Raw genomic sequence first — 19,452 nt, 5'->3', positions numbered from 1 at the left:
TTATGTAAATATAAGTATTTATCATACATATGTACTGTTCACATAATTAATATCGTTGTTAGTAATTCTGTGATCCTGAAGCAAAAATAAAGATGCGACTTTGTGCAAACTATGTCATGTCATTTTTTTCTCTTGAAAACCTGTCTAATGAAGTTTCGATAAGCCGTATTATTGGTTGTAAAGTTTACTGCATATACATAACTTGCCGAAATGGATGCGTGTTCCCTATTTCGCCAATCGAACTCACACTCCTTCTAAGGTTCTCATGAATGTTTTTGCATCAGTCATAGACCTAAGAAACCATTTGTTTTTCCGCTAATGCTGGATAATTTCGTGAAACTAACAAAGAACATTTGAAAATTTGAATGATGTGTTATTATCGTAGCAAAGGAAGTCAGCACCGAGGCTGAGCAAATATTTACTTTTAGAGAGAGAGACAGTATCCTCAAAATGGCTCTTTGTCAAATTATACGATGTGCGTTAAAAAAATTCCAGATTAATTGCTTTCTGTTTCCTCAGTGAGATGGTGAAAGACTCAAGTGTATATTTTCGCATTTTCCGTCAAACTTAGTCTATAGTGCGATATTAAAACATTAATGAAATATCTAGCATTTTACTTATACATTTTAGCTGTTGAAAAATGAAATATCAATTCGCCAAAATTGCGTGCTGGTTACTTGGTCGTTTGAAGCTCATTACATCTTACTTAATTGGCCGTGAAAGCGTTCTAGACATTTGAGGTTGTGAAAGGCATTGTATAAATAGAAGGCATTTTATTTCTTATTCTTTTGGCTGGTTCATGTATTCTTGTTAGCAGGATTAATTCAAGGTTCATGATTACATGCCTTATGATTCCACCGCCTCAAGGACTTGCTGAAGTAAGGTCACTGTCTCAGGCCCTCTCACCATAGTGCACCCAGGAGCTGGAAGTTGCGCAAAATTCCTGGTGCTCTGTGCATTAGGGAATATTGTTATGAAATGTAAATGTACATGGTGAACTTACGCAGGTATGGCAATTGCAAAAAAGCAGCTCGTGAGAGTATGAGGCCTGCATTAGACTTTATGCAATGCCTTTTTTGAACTGTCATATCATGCATTTTTTTTGAATATTATGAATAGGTCACATTGATTGGAAAATATATTTTTGGAAGAATTATACTGACCCACGAACCCTGCTTCAATGTAAAGTGTCCAGCAAACGGCTGGTGGAACAATACTTAAACGTATAAACGACACGTGACCTGTTTTCTATTTTTAAGTAAAAGTTTATCTTTTGGTATTCCAGAGAAGCGCCGATTCCTCGGGTGCTTTCTCAAGCCTGCAGATCTCTGGCAATATATTCGTGCCTCAGAGCACATTATTGTATTGCCTATTTGGGTGCTCATGAGCCTTTGTCCAACAGCCGAACTTTATTCCGTTGTTTTCCCTGCACTAATATTGTGATAGACTGGCCTTTTTAGTAACTCGTAAAGTTATCCCATTATTTCTGCTGAAAGATACCTTACCTGGAAATATGGCTATGCCTAGATAATAGAAAATGTTATTTATAAAGCCTTTTTTTGGGGTAGAAATTAATTTAAGGTTTTGGCGATGGTCTCCATTACATCTCTGTCAATCCCGAAATTCAGCGTTGAGCAGGTGGAAATTTGGCCTGTACAGATGGAGCTTACATGTGTACCATTGTTCAATATAAAATGAAATTATATTAGCTTTCTAGCAGTACTTGCTCCAAAACACAAGGTTAACCTCGCCCTAATGCAGCAGTTGCAATTCATGTTGATGGGTTTCGATCATGTGATGCAACAATACGCTATTTTTGCCCAGTGAATGTCAGCGATAGGCACATTGGACAGCCTCAGATAGCTTGCATTTCTTTCTATTAAAAGTCATGTTTGATTCATAAGAGTAAACCACATTATCCACGTTTGTTTTCTGACACGAATCAATATATTTATCAGGCAAAGTAGTTTCTGTACGCAAGTACGCGTATTATGTAACTTAGAATCGCTAGACTATTGGGGTCGCTACTCACTACACAGTTGATCTTTGCTAAAATGTATCCGACCAGATTGTACTGTCAATTAACAATTCAATGGTATCATATTGTATATCTGTTTCTGCATTGTTATACAGGACATTGTACAGACAATGGCAATTGTTGATGGAGAATGGGGGAAACTCGGTGAAGGGTTCAGCCTTGCATTTCTTCCACTTAAGTTCATAATTTCAGGAATCCAAGAAGAAACAACTGCGGATGCTGGAAATCTGAAACGATCTGAAAAAGGCCCAGTGGGCCCGAAACGTTGACTACTTTGTTTCCACAGATGCTGCCAGACCTGCTGAGTTTCTCCAGCAGTTTCTGTTCTTTTTTTGTCATAATTTCAGGCACAGGCTTTACTTTCTCAATTGTTTCGTCCTCATATATAGAATAAAGGTCAAACGTCTTGAAGAGTTATCCCATGGTTAATCAAATTCAAAAGAAAATTAAATCTCAGATTGTAATACTGTCCGCAGCAACGTAACATCTCGCATTTCCAATGGTAAGCATTGCATTAAACAAAGATCAGTGGCCAATTTAACATGTCCGGTCGATAATATTCAAAAGTTATCAAATTTAGATTGGAATTTTAAACTTGACAGGTTAAATCGAAGTCAGTTTATATTACAAGTTTTCACAATTAAAGCTAAATATTTGGACACCTAGGTTACCATACTGAGAATTGTTGGGACCTGTTTCTATATTGATACGATCATTACAAGAGGAATTAGCAAAAAAACCGACACATTATTTGCATGTGGCTGATTCTGAATTATAACATCCGTGGCCCACATTTATATGTTTATAGATAGTGAGATAATTTGAACAGATTTTGCGTTTAAAGATGGTGAACGCAGATTGTCTGCTACAAACTAACATGATCATCACACCAGCAAGACTTTGCTAAAATATATTTTGCTTCAGGACTCTCTTCTCCATCAGATGAGAGCAGATAAGCCAATCACAATTAGCTGACCTTTGCCCTCTGCCAAGCTGAAGCCTTCCACCTCTGTGGCAGTCAGTCAACTGTGGTTAAAATAGCAAACAGCACCTCAAGGTAAATCTTATACAAGTTTGTTTTGTTAATGCTTCTGGGAGTTGGCTTGACGTTATTCTGTTATAAGCCCGAGGCCGTATTTTCTCCCATAGATCCAATGGAATAAATATTTGCAGACCATCGATATGATTTGTTAATAACAATGGTTGAATGTATGACCTTGCTCCCGTACAGACTTGAGTAGGAAGACCAGCAGTGATGATTATTTCTGGGTCAATGTAATATGATGACTGACATTGTGCGAGCAATGAAGCAGCCTCTTGATTTTGACCATTGCACGCATTAAGGAATCGGTTTATTACCGAACCAGTTACCGTATAAGAGGAACACGAGAGGACAGATTTGTCCCGGGAGCAACGCGATGCAAGAAGCTCAGAAGTGTTGTCCTCATTGAGTTGTTGTACTCATATCCATCGGTTCTAACTCCAATAGTGTCAAATGTACCGAACGGAAAAGTGGGTCTTGGATCTCCCAGGCACCAAACACCTGTTAACATAAACAATGAGTGCAAACACCGCCCCCAGTATTCTTGTAGTTTAACAGATGTTAAGAGGAGCTCAGCGCATTGGGATAGCCGCGCAGAATGTGTGAAATCTTATTGTCAAAAATGGTTGATATTGCTTGACTATGGCCCACTAATGTAGCAGACACATTAATGTACCATCAGATTAGGATTGCTACTTCTCCATCCCTTTTCATTTGCCATGTTGATCGCGAATATATAACCATTGCTTATCACCTTGTCCTAGCCCCGTGTTGTAAACATAGACTATTGAAGGTTATTTAAGGCTAGTGGCCTGGCGGGCCGGCGACTTTCCACTTCTGTCCGTCAGCAACCTTCGCCTCCTTTACATAAATTAGTGACGACAAATATGGAGAATCATAGGATCCAGGTTTTGAAAAACGAGATACTCCAACACTATTATTCTCATCTCTCAAGTACTTGAGAGATTCTAAATAAAATTGTTGATGGTGGGATTCACAGGGAAGTGTATTCCAATTGACCGCATCTTCTCAAATAAACTCCCAGGTTTGACAACATTTTCAACGATAAAAACTACGAAGTAATACATCGAGATGCTCCAGTTTTGTGAAGGAGGGTATGTTTATTCGGCTTGCCAAAATTACTGTTTTACAGAATGTTAAAAGACACAATGACCGCGTGTCTTTTGAACTGCGAACACTGTCATGCAACAGGTTTTGCATGTGCTGCTTTATACTTACACCTTTGTACTTACACCACTTTCGTATACCATGCAAAACGGATTTCCCCAATAGTTAAACTGACCGCAAGTATTAATTCTATATTAATGTGCGGATTTCGCGAAACAACGAACAATGTTTTTTTATATATAAATCTCGAAGTAACAGTGCTGGACGAAGAGAAAGCATTCATTGTCTACATGTCATTATTTGGTTTGCTGTCTCTTTTTTTTGCTGCGAGGCAGGATCTTCCTGAGCACCAAGCTCAGTTGTCAGGACTGTCCGGGCAACTCGATCCCAAAGAGGCGCCGTGTGCAGCCGCGCCTCACTGCAAGAGGCGGCAAGGTTGGCATTGTGGAGGCGGGCATGTGCAGTGTGCTGGAGCAGTGACCATTTGGAGCTTGGATGGTCTACGCTGCTCTGAGACTGGGGCGGGCGGGGAGGGTGTGGTCATCAGTCAGAATTCAACAGAAGAATTATAAAAGAGGGACAAGTAAGAACATCCAACTTCTAGACATAAGGAATATTTCTCTCGTCAAATCAAAATGTTGTGCACCTCCATGCACCCTAATATCTTCAGTAGGTCAGGTAGGTCTCAGCAGGAGTCTTAGAAAGTCATAGAGTTTTTAAGGCAAGCAAAGATACCTTTTGACCCATTATACCCGCACTGATCATAAGCATCCATAGCATTTTCCAGCACTGGGTTTATAGCCTTGAATGGCATTTCAGGTGCTCATTTAAATAGATATTAAATGCTTGAGGGTTTCCACCTTCGCTCCCTTTCAGACAATGGGGTTTCAATACTCTCTAATCCTCCTGTCCCATATCTTAAAACTGTGCTCCTGGTTATTGACCCCTCTACTAAGAAAAGCAAGTTTCTCCCTCTCTATTCTGTCCATGTTCCTCAGTTCACCTTTATTCACCTCAGTTTGATCCCCTATCAGCCTTTTCTAAAAACAAACCCAATCTATCAAGACTCTGTTCATAGCTGAAATGCTCCAGTGTAGGCAACATCCAGGTTAATTTCAATTGCAACTTCTCTAGTGCAATCACATCCATCCTGTAGTACGGTGACCAGAACTGCATACAACAGCTCAGCTGTGAGCTAAAGACCATTATACACAGTTCCATCACATCCTCTTTAAGTCTTGTGTTCAATGCCTTTACTAGTAAGATATCCTATATGCCTTCTTAACCACCTTATCTCACTATCCTGCTGCCTTCAAGGATCCAGGCACATGCTCACCAAAATGCCTCTGATTCTCTATATTTCCTATTGTCCAACTATTCATTGTGTACTCCCCATGCCTTGTTAGTCCTCCCAAAATACATCACCTCACACTTTTCAGGACTGTATTCCATTTGACACAGTTCATCCCATTTGACCAGCCCATACATATCAACCTGTAGACTAAGTCTTTTATTCTCAGTATTTACCACACCACCAAGTTTTGAGTCATTTGTGAAATTACTAATTTTATCTCCTTCATTTATCTCCTACAGTGGTGAACTTGGCCTGGACAATCACGGAGACCAACCTCCCATCTACCGAATCCATTTACCAGGCTCACTGTCAATGAAAGGCTGCCAGCATTCTTAAAGATCCATCCCATCCTGGCAATGCTTTTCTACAACCTCTACCATTGAGGTGAAGGTACGGAAGCCTGAACACATGTACCAGCTGGTTTCAAAACAGTTTCTACCCTACTGTTGTGAGATTACTGAATGGACTCACAAACTTTTAACATTTGCCTGTACCTGTGTTTTTCCCATTGTTTACTTATTATTCACTTATCAATGTGACTTAACTCTGTGATCTGCCTGTATTGCTTGCAAGACAAAGCTTTTCACTGTGTCTTGGTACAAGTGACAATAAATTCAATTCAATTAAATTTCTAAAAATATATCACCTAATACTGTCTTGTATATACACAGCCGTGTGTCTACTGTGAAATCACTGCTAACATCCCCAACTTGGACATTACAATGGAGAGAAAGTTATTTGCGAAACAGACAAAATTATTTGAGTCTGAATCACATGATTGTTCCAAATAGAAGGAGGCTATTGGCCCATCATGCTTGTTCTAGGTCCTCAAACAAGCATCATTACCTTGACCAAATCTCTTTCTTTTCCCCTACACTTTTGTACACAGTTTCTATACAAATAATTGTCTGATGCCGTCTTGAATGTCTCAATTGAACCTGCGTCCACTGCATTTCTGGGCAGTGCATTCCATACCCTAACTACTCACTGTGTGAAAAACATTATTTTCACATCACTTTACTTTTTTTGCACATTACTTTAAATCTACGCTGCCTTGTTCCTATTCCTTTTGTGAGGGGGAAACAACTTCTCCCTGTCTGCTCTATCCAGTCTGCTCATGATTCTGAAAACCTCCTAGGTTTCTTTTCTGTGCGGAGAACAGTCCCAACAGCTTCTATCTATCTTCCTAACCAAAGGTTCTCATTCCTGGAACAATTTGTATGATCACTTCTCTATTTTCTCCAATGCATTCACATCTTTCCTTGGTGTCCACAAACATACACAATACTTCAGCTGGCATCTAACAAACGCCTTATATAAGTTTTACATCACATTCTTGCTCTTGTACTCAATGGCTTTATTAATAAAGCTGAGAACACCTCATATTTTATGAAGTGGTCTCTCACCTGTCCTGATATCTTCATTGATCTGCCTGCACCTGCAACCCCTTCAGAACTGTACTCCTGATGTTATATTACCTTTCAACATTGCTCCTACTGAAGTTTATTCAATTGAACCTCATCTATCACTTATCAGACCATCCTACCAACTTGTTTCTGTCAGTTTTACTCCAACCATTAGATAATTTTATCCTTAATTCCCATTTTGCTACACTCTGTCAATTGCTTCCTTGAACTGTCATCTTATGTTTGGAATTTAGCTGTTTTGTCTATATTTGATCCACATTGACTTTACCAGTTTCCTCATTTCCCCTCCCCCCACCTTATCCCAGATCCAACCATCCAACTCGGCACCACCTTCTTGAATTGTCCTACCTGTCCATCTTACTTCCCACCTATCTGCTTCCCCGTCCTCTCCAACCTATCACCTTCATACCCGATTTCATCTAACTACCTTCCCCCCAGCCCCATCCCCCCTCCCATTTATCTCTTAGCCCCCTTGGCCAACCCCTCATTCCTGATGAAGAGCTTATACTCGAAATGTCAATTCTTCTGCTCCTCGGATGCTGTCTGACCGGCTGTGTTTTCCAGCACCACACTCTTCGACTAATAACATCCTCAGTCTGATTACTGAACTTTGCAATGATTATACAATGGTCACTTCTACCAATACTACCATGGATAAATGAGCCTGTGACAGGTAAATTGGTGAGGATGAGGTTCAATTAACTCTTTCCCTCTTACATGTTCTTTTACCACCTGTGAATGGTCCAGTCTGATAGATGATGCTCTTCAGGAGAAGGCTGATTCAGTCATAGAGTCATAAAGATGTACAGCACGGAAACAGATCCTTTGGTCCAACTCGTCCTGCAGACCAGATATCCCAAGCTAATCTAGTCCTAATTGCCATCATTTGGCCCAAATCCCTCTAAACCCTTCCTATTCATATACCCACCTAGATGTCTTTTTAATGTTACAATTGTACCAGCCTCCACCACTTCCTCTGGCAGCTAATTCTTAATGATTAACACTTAAGTTCGCAAAATGTAGAGTAGCTGATAGGAACTATTTACAATGCAAATGAGCAGAAATGAAATCAGAAATAAAAAAAAAGATTGGAAGAGGATTGCGATGCAATTGCAATTTAGGTTAAAGGTTTCAATCAAGATATGAATAGTGGAAATTTCACCAACTGGATAAAGATGAGTTGGGGTGGCGTCAGTGAGTGGTGGTGCAGGATTACTGCACAGATGATCGTTTTGAGAAAAGATTTAGTGAACTCCTTGTACTTGTTGGAGATGGGGGTAGAAGAATTGGGAGAAGATAAAACAGGTGACTCTTAATGGAGCAAAACTGGGATTATCTTTGCTGTCCACATTTGATCCTACAGTAATGCATGATTTTGGCAGAGGACCCTAAGACTCAATAGACCTTGATGTGATCAAGTTAGATCAACTGATGGTTGGTAAAGTTACTCTATGTGATATGTCTGGTGTCACCAGAGGTAGATATAAGAAAAAGGAATCAGGCAGAGTTTTAAAGCAGTGGTGCCCTTGACACCACAAACAGTGCAATCCCAATCATGGATCAGGTTGGTGATATAACTGAAGAAAATAACTCAGTTTCTGTGATGGATGTCTCAATGAATGTATAAGACAAGGATTGTCAAATGTCTTTAACTATTTCTAGATACCTTTGCATTTCCTGCACTATTGCTTCATTGTGTAAGAATTGATCTTATGCACACCTTCCACTGTTTCTGCCTTTAGATTGCATTGCACTGTATCTCCCACAATGAAAGGATAATTTCAAAAGAAATTCTACTAGATGTATAAAAGAATGTTTTCAGTTTTGGGATAATGCCACCAACAAAAAGAAAGGGAAAGCTGCAAAATAGGCTGAAACCCCTATAAAAGTGCAATAGGTCAAATTGCTTGCTTCATTGCAAGGAGTAAATACTTATATACTTTTTCTACAAAAAAACTGAAATTGCTGGAAATGCTCAGGAGATCTGGCAGCATCTGTGGAGTGAAACCAGAGTTTACATTTTGGGTTGAGTGACCTGACTTCTCTCCAGAGATGCTGCCAGATTTACTGAGCTTTTCCAGCAATTTTTATCTTTGGCTCTGATTATAGCATCTACGGTTCTGTTGTTTTTTATTATAAATTTTATGCATTTCTAGTATTGTGATGAGGGAGTAAGCAATGTGTGAGAACTGACCCCCAAATTATTTTTGGTTCTTTAATGAGAGTAACATACTCCTGCAATGCACAGAGAGTCATAGATGTATAAAGTACAGAAACAGACCCTTCAGTCCAACTCGTCTGTGCCTACCAGATGTCCTAAACTGATCTAATCCCATTTGCTAGCATTGACCCATATCCCACTAAACCCTCCCTGTTCATGTGCCCACCCACATGCCTTTTAAATATTGGAATTATACCAGCCTCCACTACCTCCTCTGGTAGCTCATTCCATACATGCACTACCCTCCTTGTGAAAACGTTGCCCTTTGGATCCCTTTTAAATCTTTCTCCTCTCACTTTAAGCCTATGCCCTTTAGTATTGGACTCTCCTACCCTGGGAAAAAGACTTTGGTTACTCACCCTATCCACATCCCTCATAATTTTACTAATCTTTTACAAGGTCACAGTAAAAAATAAACAAAGCAACTACCTAAATGGCGAGAGATTGCCGAGCTCTGAGATGTACAAATATTGGTGTCTAACTGCATGAATCTCAAAAGGCTAGTATGGATGTTCCAGAAAGTAATTAAGAAAACCAATAGAATGCTATTGTTTGCTGAGGGCAGAATGGAATAAAAACGTAGGGAAGGGCTCTCGAAGTGCAGTGATAATGTCCCTACTTCTGAGCCAGGAATATAGTTTCAAGTCCCACCTGCTCCAGAGGTCTGTCATACCATCTCCTAAATGATTGATTAGCAAATATCTACAAATATAGGGAGCTTATGCTTCAGTTATACAGGGCACTGGTGACACCACATCTTCAGTCCTATGTTGAGAACAGGTTTCCTTATTTAAGGGTGCACATAAAGACATTGTAAGCAGGTTAAAGAAAATCGAATAATTAATACCTGGAATAGTTGGCTTGTTTTATGTGGAAAGGTTCAGTAGACTTGGCTTGGATTTACTGGAATTTAGAAGATTCATAGTGACTTGATTGAAACGTGCAAGATCCTGATGGGACTCGATAGGGTGGAGGGAAAATAATGTTTCAGCTTGTAGGAAATTTAGAATGAGGGGTTAGTGTTTAAAGGGCTGCCCATTTAAGACAAAAATGAGGACAATGTTTTCTCCCCCTCTGAGGATTGTGAGTCTTTGGACCTCTCTTCTTAATATAAAGGTTTATTTTTTTAATTTTTCTTTGCTTTGGACTGAAATGAGAAGGAAGGGTGGCTGCATGCTTTGAAAATAAGATATTAAGTACCAATTGTGAACTCTGTTTGTGTAGCTGCATGTTCCAGTAATGTGCAGATGACCAGGAGCTGAAGGGCTGTTTACAAGTGAAGTTGACTTGTGTGGATTACTGGCCAAATATCAATGACAAAGTTCTCTGCCTGTCAAGAACCGTGTGATTTGTCATCACGTAGCTGAATAGCTTGAGCTGCAGGTAAGACAGAGAGAAGTTAGTCAGACCAGAGCAAATCTCGGAGTGCAGCAACCAGAAACTCTCTCTCAGTTCTCTGCAGTAAGCCACATGAAATGTGAAGAAAGCCAGTTTATCATTCCTTCAGCAGATGCTACAAATTGGATCCTTGAATTGGATAAGTCAGAGACTTTTATAAGTTAATCAGCTACCCTGTGCTTCTTGCAAACCTTCAGGTCAGCAAGAGCCAACCCAACAAATACTATGAGCAAATACTATTGAACAGTTTATAGCAAGTATAAATTCAGCTGAAGGATATCAAACAGTTATGTCTCTGATTTTATAGTGAGGAGATTTATTTGATTAAATAATGAAAGTCAAATTTTAACCTCACCCCTTTCAGATCTGTCACATTCAGCTTCGTCATATGGAAAATGTGCAGTACCTCCTGCTAAATACTTGTCCACTGCTCAATGCATGGAATGATGTTACACTTCTGGTAACAGTGCCGTATCTTCCAATACTTGCTTCTGCAGCTTGCTCCCAGGCCATTTCTGATCCTTAGCTTCACACAAGCAACCCACTAACTCATATCTCAACTTGTCCCTATAAACTGGAAGAATTAGCGACAGAAAATCTCTCCCTAAAATACTATTAATTAATAAAAGAGAGAATTTTGGTGAACAAGTTTTATGAAGTTCTTCGCAGACCCACTAAGACAGCCAAGGACCAATACTGATCCAAACTAAAGACCCAGACAGACAGCCGGTGCCTATGGCAAGGACTGAGTGACATCACAGGTTCTAAAAAGAGACAGTGGAAGATAGCAAATGATGACACACCCCTCCCAGATCGTCTTCTATGCTCACTTTGAGCAGAATTTCTGTGGCGAGGTAACATCTCTTCCAACAAATCCTGATGAACATATCCCAACAGTCACTGCATCAGAGGTCAGATCAATTTTGCTGCGTGTGAATCCAAGGAAAGTGATGGGACCAGATGAAGTCCCAGGCCGTGCACTCAGAGCATGTGCACATCAACTGGAAGAGGTCTTCTCGAACATCTTCAACCTCTCTCTGCAGCAGGCCACTTTCCTTACCTGTTTCAAGAGGGCCAACATCATCCCTATGCCAAAGAAGGCTCATGCAGCATGTCTCAATGACTACCACCCAATCGCCTTAACTTCAGTGGTCATGAAGTGTTTTGAAAGGCTGATCGTGGCAGTAATCAACTCCAGCCTCCCCACTAGTCTTGACCCACTCCAATTTGCCAATCGGAACAAAAGGTCCATGTCAGATGCCATATCACTTTGCCCTTCACTCCTCCCTAGAACATCTTGACACCAAGAACAGTATGTAAGAATCCTACTCATTGACTACAGTTCAGCCTTCAACACTATTATCCCCTCCAGACTGATTACTAAACTTAGCCCCACTCTCTACAACTGGATCCTCAGTTTTCTGACCCAGGCCACAATCAGTGAAAATTACGGACAATATTTCATTCTCACTAACACTCAACATTGGAGCCTCCCAGGGGTGTGTACTCAGCCCCCTACTGTACTCACTGTATACCCATGACTGTGTTGCCAAATACCAGATGAATGCCATTTGCAAGTTCGCTGATGACACTACTATAATTGGTCGAATCTCAGATGGCGATGAAGCAGCCTACAGACAGGAAGTGGAAGACCTTTCCAGAAAAATGGTGCACTGAGAACAATCTAGCTCTCAATGCTGGTAAAATCAAGGAACTCATTATTGACTTTGCCCAACAATGTCTCTTCTTCCTCAGGCAGCTGAGGAAATTTGGCATGACAGTATTTACCCTTGCCAACTTTTATAGGTGTGCCATGGAGAGCATTCTGTCTGGATGTATCACTACCTGGTATGGCAACTGTACCATTCAAGATCGGAGACAGTTACAGAGAGTGGACTCGGCCCAGACAATCACAAAGACCAACCTCCCATCTATAGAATCCATCTACCAGGCCCACTGTCAAGGAAAGGCCGCTAGCATTCTCAAAGATCCATCCCACCCTGGCAATGTTTTTCTACAACCTCTACCATCGGGTAGAAGGTACAGAAGCCTGAACACACACACCAGCCGGTTTCGAAGCACTTTCTACCCTACTGTTGTTAGAATACTGAATGGACTCACAAGCTCTTAACATTCGCCTCTACCTGGGTTTTTGTTTTTGCCACTGTTTATCTATTAATTACTTATCTATGCTACTTAACTCTGTCATCTGCCTGTATTTCTCTCAAGACAAAGCTTTTCACTGTTCCTCGGTACACATGACAATAAATTCAATTCAATTCAAGTGCTACTTATAAAACTCACAATTGGGCCACAGACAGCCCATTCTTTCCCATAGCGTGCCTGCATCAGGAAATTCCACTTTCCACCAAAATCCAGAACAACAACTTGCACTGAAAGAAGACATTGTATAGTGTAGATAGGAGTCCTGAAATTAAAAAAAAATCTATACACGTTATTTTATTTGGACAATTTGCTTTACACAATATATCATTTTAACTTTATCCATCCTCTTCGTTTTTCTTTCTTGCTCCATCACCATTTCCTTTGGCCTTGTCGGACTAACCATTCTGTTCTTCAATATCTTCTCACAGACTTCCTTTCATCCTTGCCTCACCTGTTCTTACTTCAAATCTTATACATCTCTAACCTTTCCTTGTCATAATGAAATGTCATTGGCTTGAAGTATTAACTCTGTTTTTCTCTCTATTTGTGCTGACTGGCTTACTGTGTATTTATAGCAATTTATGTTTCTATTTTGTGATGATTATGTTTTTGCAGAAATCAGGAAAATTATACAGGAATTCTAACATTTGATTTACTGGTTCCTAACTGCTTATGTGTTGTTCAATTTGAGGATAATGTTAAGTTATCCATCATGGATCTTTTTTTTTCTCACTGTCCAGTTCGTTGTATGAGGAAGATATTTTTCTGGAAAAGTCAGTATAGGACTAGTTAGTTATAATCTGGAAATATTGAGATACAATATCAATTCTAGATTTAAGGTATCTTCTGATCTCAATCATGTTTCTGTGCAATTATAGTTAGAGGAAGCTAAGCGTCATCCTTCAGGCAACACAAAGTCAGTGAACTCTCCCATGGCCTTCCTTGTGTACCTCGCAGTGACTGACTCAGTTGGAGGATTTGAGCTATAGGAAAAGGCTGAAAAGGCTGGGGCTGTTTTCCCTGGAGCGTCAGAGGCTGAGGGTGACCTTATAGAGGTTTATAAAATCATGAGGGGCATGGATAGTGTGAATAGACAAAGTCTTTTCCCTGGGGTGGGGGAGTCCAGAACTAGAGGGCATAGGTTTAGGGTGAGAGTGGAATGAGCTGCCGGAGGAAGTGGTGGAGGCTGGTACAACTGCGACATTTAAAAGGTATTTGGATGGGTATATGAATAGGAAGGGTTTGGAGGGATACAGGTTGGGTGCTGGCAGGTGGGACTAGATTGGGTTGGGATATCTGGTCGGCATGGATGGGTTGGACCGAAGGGTCCATTTCCATGCTGTACATCTCTATGACTCTATGACTCTAAGTCTGAAGCAAGATGACTTCTCAATGCAGAGTAGAGTTTCCCCCCCAAGAAGCAGAGGAACTGGAAAAGAGGGCAATTGTGTTCTCAAAAGAATGAAGAAATAACAAGTTCAACATGTAATGAAAGCAAATAATCTTACACATAAAATAAAACTTTGAATGTTGATGGATGACAGAAGCTGCATTTAAAGATATAATGTACAGGAGAACTTATGTGAATATGGATTTGCAGTTATGATTGCCCAACTATTGAGACTTTTTAACTCAATTTTGCAACATGTGGAGGTGGTAAGAGGCCATAGGGAGTGAAAAATGATAATTTACCAGTTACTACAATTTTTCCTTGCCCTCTCATATGGGAAGCAGGCCTATTGAGGAAGATATATAGAAACTGGAGGAAGCCAGGGAAAATTCTTCTGGAAGGTAACTCTGGAAATTCTCAGGATTTAATAATGTTCCTGGAAGAAGCTGCTAAGAATGAAATGAGTTAAATGTCAATGATTATGAATAGAGATCAGTGGAACTTGTCAAGTTTCTTTTGCAATGACACCAGAGACTGTTGTATAATTTCCCTTAAAAAGACTCAAAGATATTTCTGTTAATTTGAAGTGTAAAGTATGCCTTAAAAACAAAATTGCTACTGTCAAGATATCAACAATTACAGCAAACCTTGTTTTGAACCAATGCAATGTGGTCAGTTCCTATTTGAATATTATATCAATTGTATTTTGTTTTGCAGTGGCTTTGTGTTTCTTTCTTTCTCTCACTTATTTGTATATATCTACACTAAAGACAGAGATGAGAATGCAAACAAGTAACCTGGGGGAAAAAAAATAGGAACTCATTTTGCCTTTCTGTATTCGGGATCAGAATCAATACATTTCTTTAAATCTTGTCACTTTTGGAAAGGTGCATTCGTCTCCCTTTCCTTTTGTTAAGGTAGATTTGTGTCCTGCCCAAAACAGTCCTTGAGAACTTGTATTTGTTGAGTGCACAAAGCTCTAATGTTACTGCTTCTTGCTGGTGATAAGTTCCTAGCTAAGCGAACCCTGGAAGCCAAACTTAGCACTCATCAATAACAGCTAAGTTTGAACTTGCACATAAGTGGGCACCTTTGTGTACTTCTGGGTTGCTGTAACTGAAACAGTACTGAGCAAAACATTGCAATGATTTATACAATATACATTATTTGAGCCTACTCCCCTAAAGGGTGATAAAGCTGTGGACTTCTGTATAAGCGCTGCCAGTGTCTCTTCAAAATTGACTGACAGGATATGTACCTATAGCATGTTGACATAAGCAATGTCAATATTTCCTTCCCTTGGGACTGAGGAAGCATATCATAACTGAGGCTGGCAGATTTGACTGTCAGGTAGCCTAAGGATAATAACCAGCCATCTCTGAATTTTAAAGTGGCTGTTTTCTGTTATGCTAGTGGGCTTTCCTTTAGTTTTCACCACTTGTGTTTTTGTGTGTTTATTATGTAATAAATGCCAGACTAATAACACTGTGATTCATTCTTTTGGGCATTTCACTGTATAAAGATATGGTTAGAAGATAATGGACTAATAAACCTTCGGACTTAGAAGTTGAATGTGCTGGAAAAATTAGTGATAAGAAAAGCAAAGTTAGAAGGGAATATTTCCAGCATGTTCTCTGTAATTAATGCAGTATTTACATTATATGTTATCAAAAGCATAAAATCATGGAGTAATATGACTGTGGAAATTGCTTTAGGCCCATTTTCACTCATGAAAGGGATATCCTTTCCCGGCTAGGAAGCTAAAGGCAAGCCCAAATTGAGCATTTATGAGCATTTTAACATGGATTGTGCAAGGACAAAGGTCTGGCACTTCTCCAAGGCAGATCACTTATTTTAAAAAATGTGATTTTTGAACACATTGCCTCGCGTACGGTAGGCCAAAAAGAAGTTGCAGTAAGGTTGTGGGAAGGAGTGACATTATGGGACAGAGAGGGACCAGGACAGCAGAAGGCAAATGGAACACTACAAAATAGGAGGTATACCCTTTCTTCTTTTCTCGATGAAGAAACATTCCAGAACATTTTTCTTTTAAAATAAACTACAAGGGCCAGCTCCTGCTCTACGCATTCATTTCCACCTTACTAGAATTGCCATTTAACAGATGTTAGATTCCTATTCTGCTGTGCAAGAAGCCTAATGCCTGCTTCAGGAGTGTCTGAAGTTTGGTATTTTCTAGTATTTGACCAATAGTTTCCCAGTTTCCTTTGGGTATAGGACATTCATCCCTGTTCCTGCCCAATTTGGGTACAAGATGATCAAATTCTACCCCAAGAGTTTTAACACTGAAAGAATAATCCTGAGGGTAAAATTATAGAGATATGTTCCAATTTAAAAGTTTAGTGTCATACAAAGCTGAAACCTTTGAGTGTAAATCAAATGTCAATGCCCAAACTGATTCTGAAATGATATATAACTTTCTTTCAAAGTTTACTTTACCCCTTTTGCTTCTTCTACTGGAAGAGAGACCTTTACTTTGTGACAACGTTATTGAGATGAAGTGAGATTGCTTGTGATTAGTGCTACATTTGTAGCGTATGTCCTACCAGTAGATATTAAAGGATTTATGTATATTTGAAACTTTCATAATAATATCAAATTTTCCTTCAAAAACATTTAAAAATTTGATAACTTAGAAGATTGCATTTAAAACAAAATGATTTTGCGCAGTTTTAAAAGAAAACCATACGCTGTAGGCATATGAAATTATATACATTGGTATCTCTCCAGTCTGGAAATCTATTGTTTTGAAACGTAAATCCAAAAATGTTTAACGTGAACCCAAGGAATGCTTCAATATCATCGGCATCATTTTAGGATGTACTTGACACCAGGAAGATGGAAGATACAGTGTTTGGATAAGTGAAGCAATTTTCATTACCGCTTCAGAATGTTTTGTCTCTGTTTTATATTTTAGGTAAATAATTATATCCATGGTTCACACATTTGTGGTTAGACATTCTGATTTTATTCAATCCAGAAGCTCCTAAATACCAGAAATGACTTGGTCCAAAAGCACTTCACACACAAGAGGTTACAATTTATTAAATCCAGATGAACCAGATTGGGTGAGGTGACACTAACACAGTGAGAACATTTTATCTTAACTAAAGTTCATTAAGTTGAGTAACTGGGGCATTATCCTAGCTTACAAAATAAACATTCACATCTATTGTGTGAGTGTTCATTTTATTCAGAGAAAGCATGATGTGTTGTTGGAGGGTTTACCCCTGGGATTAAAGAGCTATTGGTTTGGTTAACAGACCTGTTTATAGATTCCAGTGCAGGAAGATGTCAAAGACATTGGCTATCTGCTTCTTTAGCATGAGTCAACAAAACAAAACTAGTCAGGTTTAGAACAGATAACTGTGAAACAAGGCTAAAATCTAAATTCTAAAAATTAAATGTTAAAATCTAAAAATGCAAATAGTCAGCTTTTCAAATCAAAAGGACAAACTGCAGACCCTGGAGATCAGAGTCGAAAAGTGTGGTGCTGGAAGAACACAGCAGGACAGGCAGCATCCAAGGAGCAGGAGAATCAACATTTCAGCAGTAAGCCCTTCATCTGGAAAGTGGGGGGTTGCAGGTGAGCGGGGAGGTGGAGGGGAGTGTGGAATGTGGGTGAGGAAGGGGGCTGAGAGATAAATAGGAGGGTGGGGTCGGATGTGAGGTAGCTGGGAGAGCGATATGTAGATGCAGGTGGGGGATGATTGTGATAGGTCGGAGGTGAGGGTGGGCCAGATAGGGAAAAAGGAAGATGAACAGGTAGGACTCTTCCAGCGGGCAGTCTGCTTCAGGATGTGACTGAAGAGCTTGGAGGAAGAACACCTCATCTTCCATCTTGGGACCCTCCAACCACATGGCATCAACATTGATTTCACCAGTTTCCTCATCTCCCCTCCCCCCACCTCATCCCAGATCCAATCCTTCAACTCAGCATCGCCCTCTTGAACTGTCCTACCTGTCCACCTTCCTTCCCATCTATATGTTCCACCCTCTCCTCCGATCTATCACCATCACCGTTCTGTATCTACCTATCGCCTTCCCAGCTACTTCACTCCCATCCACACCCTCTTATTTATCTCTGAACCCCCTTTCCCCAACCTCTCATTCCTGATGAAGGGCCTATGCCTGAAACATTGATTCTCCTGCTCCTTGGATGCTTCCTGAACCTGCTGTGCTTTTCCAGCGCCACATTTTTCAAATTAAAAGCATGGCATAAGAGTCTAAAATAAAAGGGATATGGTGTGTTCTTTATTACTTTCTCCTTACTTTCAAAAAGAAATGTGAGATTGCTTCAAGTAACTTGCATTTGTCATGATTGTTATTCTGCAGTCCCAACGTTCAAAGGGAAATGAGGAGGCCAATGTCACCAGAGGAGCCTGGCAAGGTCAGAAACTTCAAGGTATTGCTGCTCTTGATTGCAGAATCACTTGAACATATTATAGGATTTTTTTTGCCTGGCAGAGGTTCAGTTGAATAGGCAGGTCCAATCAGTGATTCCATTGCTCAATTCCAAAGCCTGTTCTTCAGAGAGATTGGAACAATCACTTAAACAGGGGTTAGGTTCTTTCTGTATTTCATTTTTACTTTTTAGTTTTACTCTAGTAAAATTGGAAAATAAAATTGCGATGCATGATCCCCTGTGACTGAAAGATGATTATTCTGCGTCCTGACACTTGCTCTATAAAATCAGTTTCAGAATGGATCTATTATGTTACAGACATTCAATGATATTTTATGTGGACTTGGTCCAAAATCTCACCATTCTGAGTGCATGATTCATGTTGTTGTTATAAATAGGTGTTAGCATAGTCCAAGCCCATCCCCAATGCAACAATAATATGTTGAGTTTGATCTGAAAAGCTGATCTCTATACATTTAGGTAGATGATACTTAAATGGTGCAGTATCACCATTTTGAGTCATCTGTTCATAGGGTACAATTATGTTCAACTTAATAACGAGATCCCAGCTCTTTGGTAGTGACATTTGGAAGTTATTCTAATGCTTTCCTGCATTAACCAATCCCACGGAAAATGTCAGATGACACAAAGCACCCTCAAAAAACTTGAGTGTCAGGAGCCAGCCAGCACTCATGACTTTCTAATTGCCCAGTGAATACTCCATTATGTGACAAATTCTATATTTTCTAGAATCTGTCCCTGCCTTTATTTGCAGGAGAAAATAATAGCTCTATCACATGTAAGTCATTAACTTCATTTTGTGCTACTACATTAACTCCAAAATAAGGGCACAATTTAAAATATA

The sequence above is a fragment of the Chiloscyllium plagiosum genome, chromosome 5 (genome assembly GCF_004010195.1).
Source record: "Chiloscyllium plagiosum isolate BGI_BamShark_2017 chromosome 5, ASM401019v2, whole genome shotgun sequence".
NCBI classification, from domain to species: domain Eukaryota; kingdom Metazoa; phylum Chordata; class Chondrichthyes; order Orectolobiformes; family Hemiscylliidae; genus Chiloscyllium; species Chiloscyllium plagiosum.
This window is presented reverse-complemented; position numbering follows the sequence as displayed.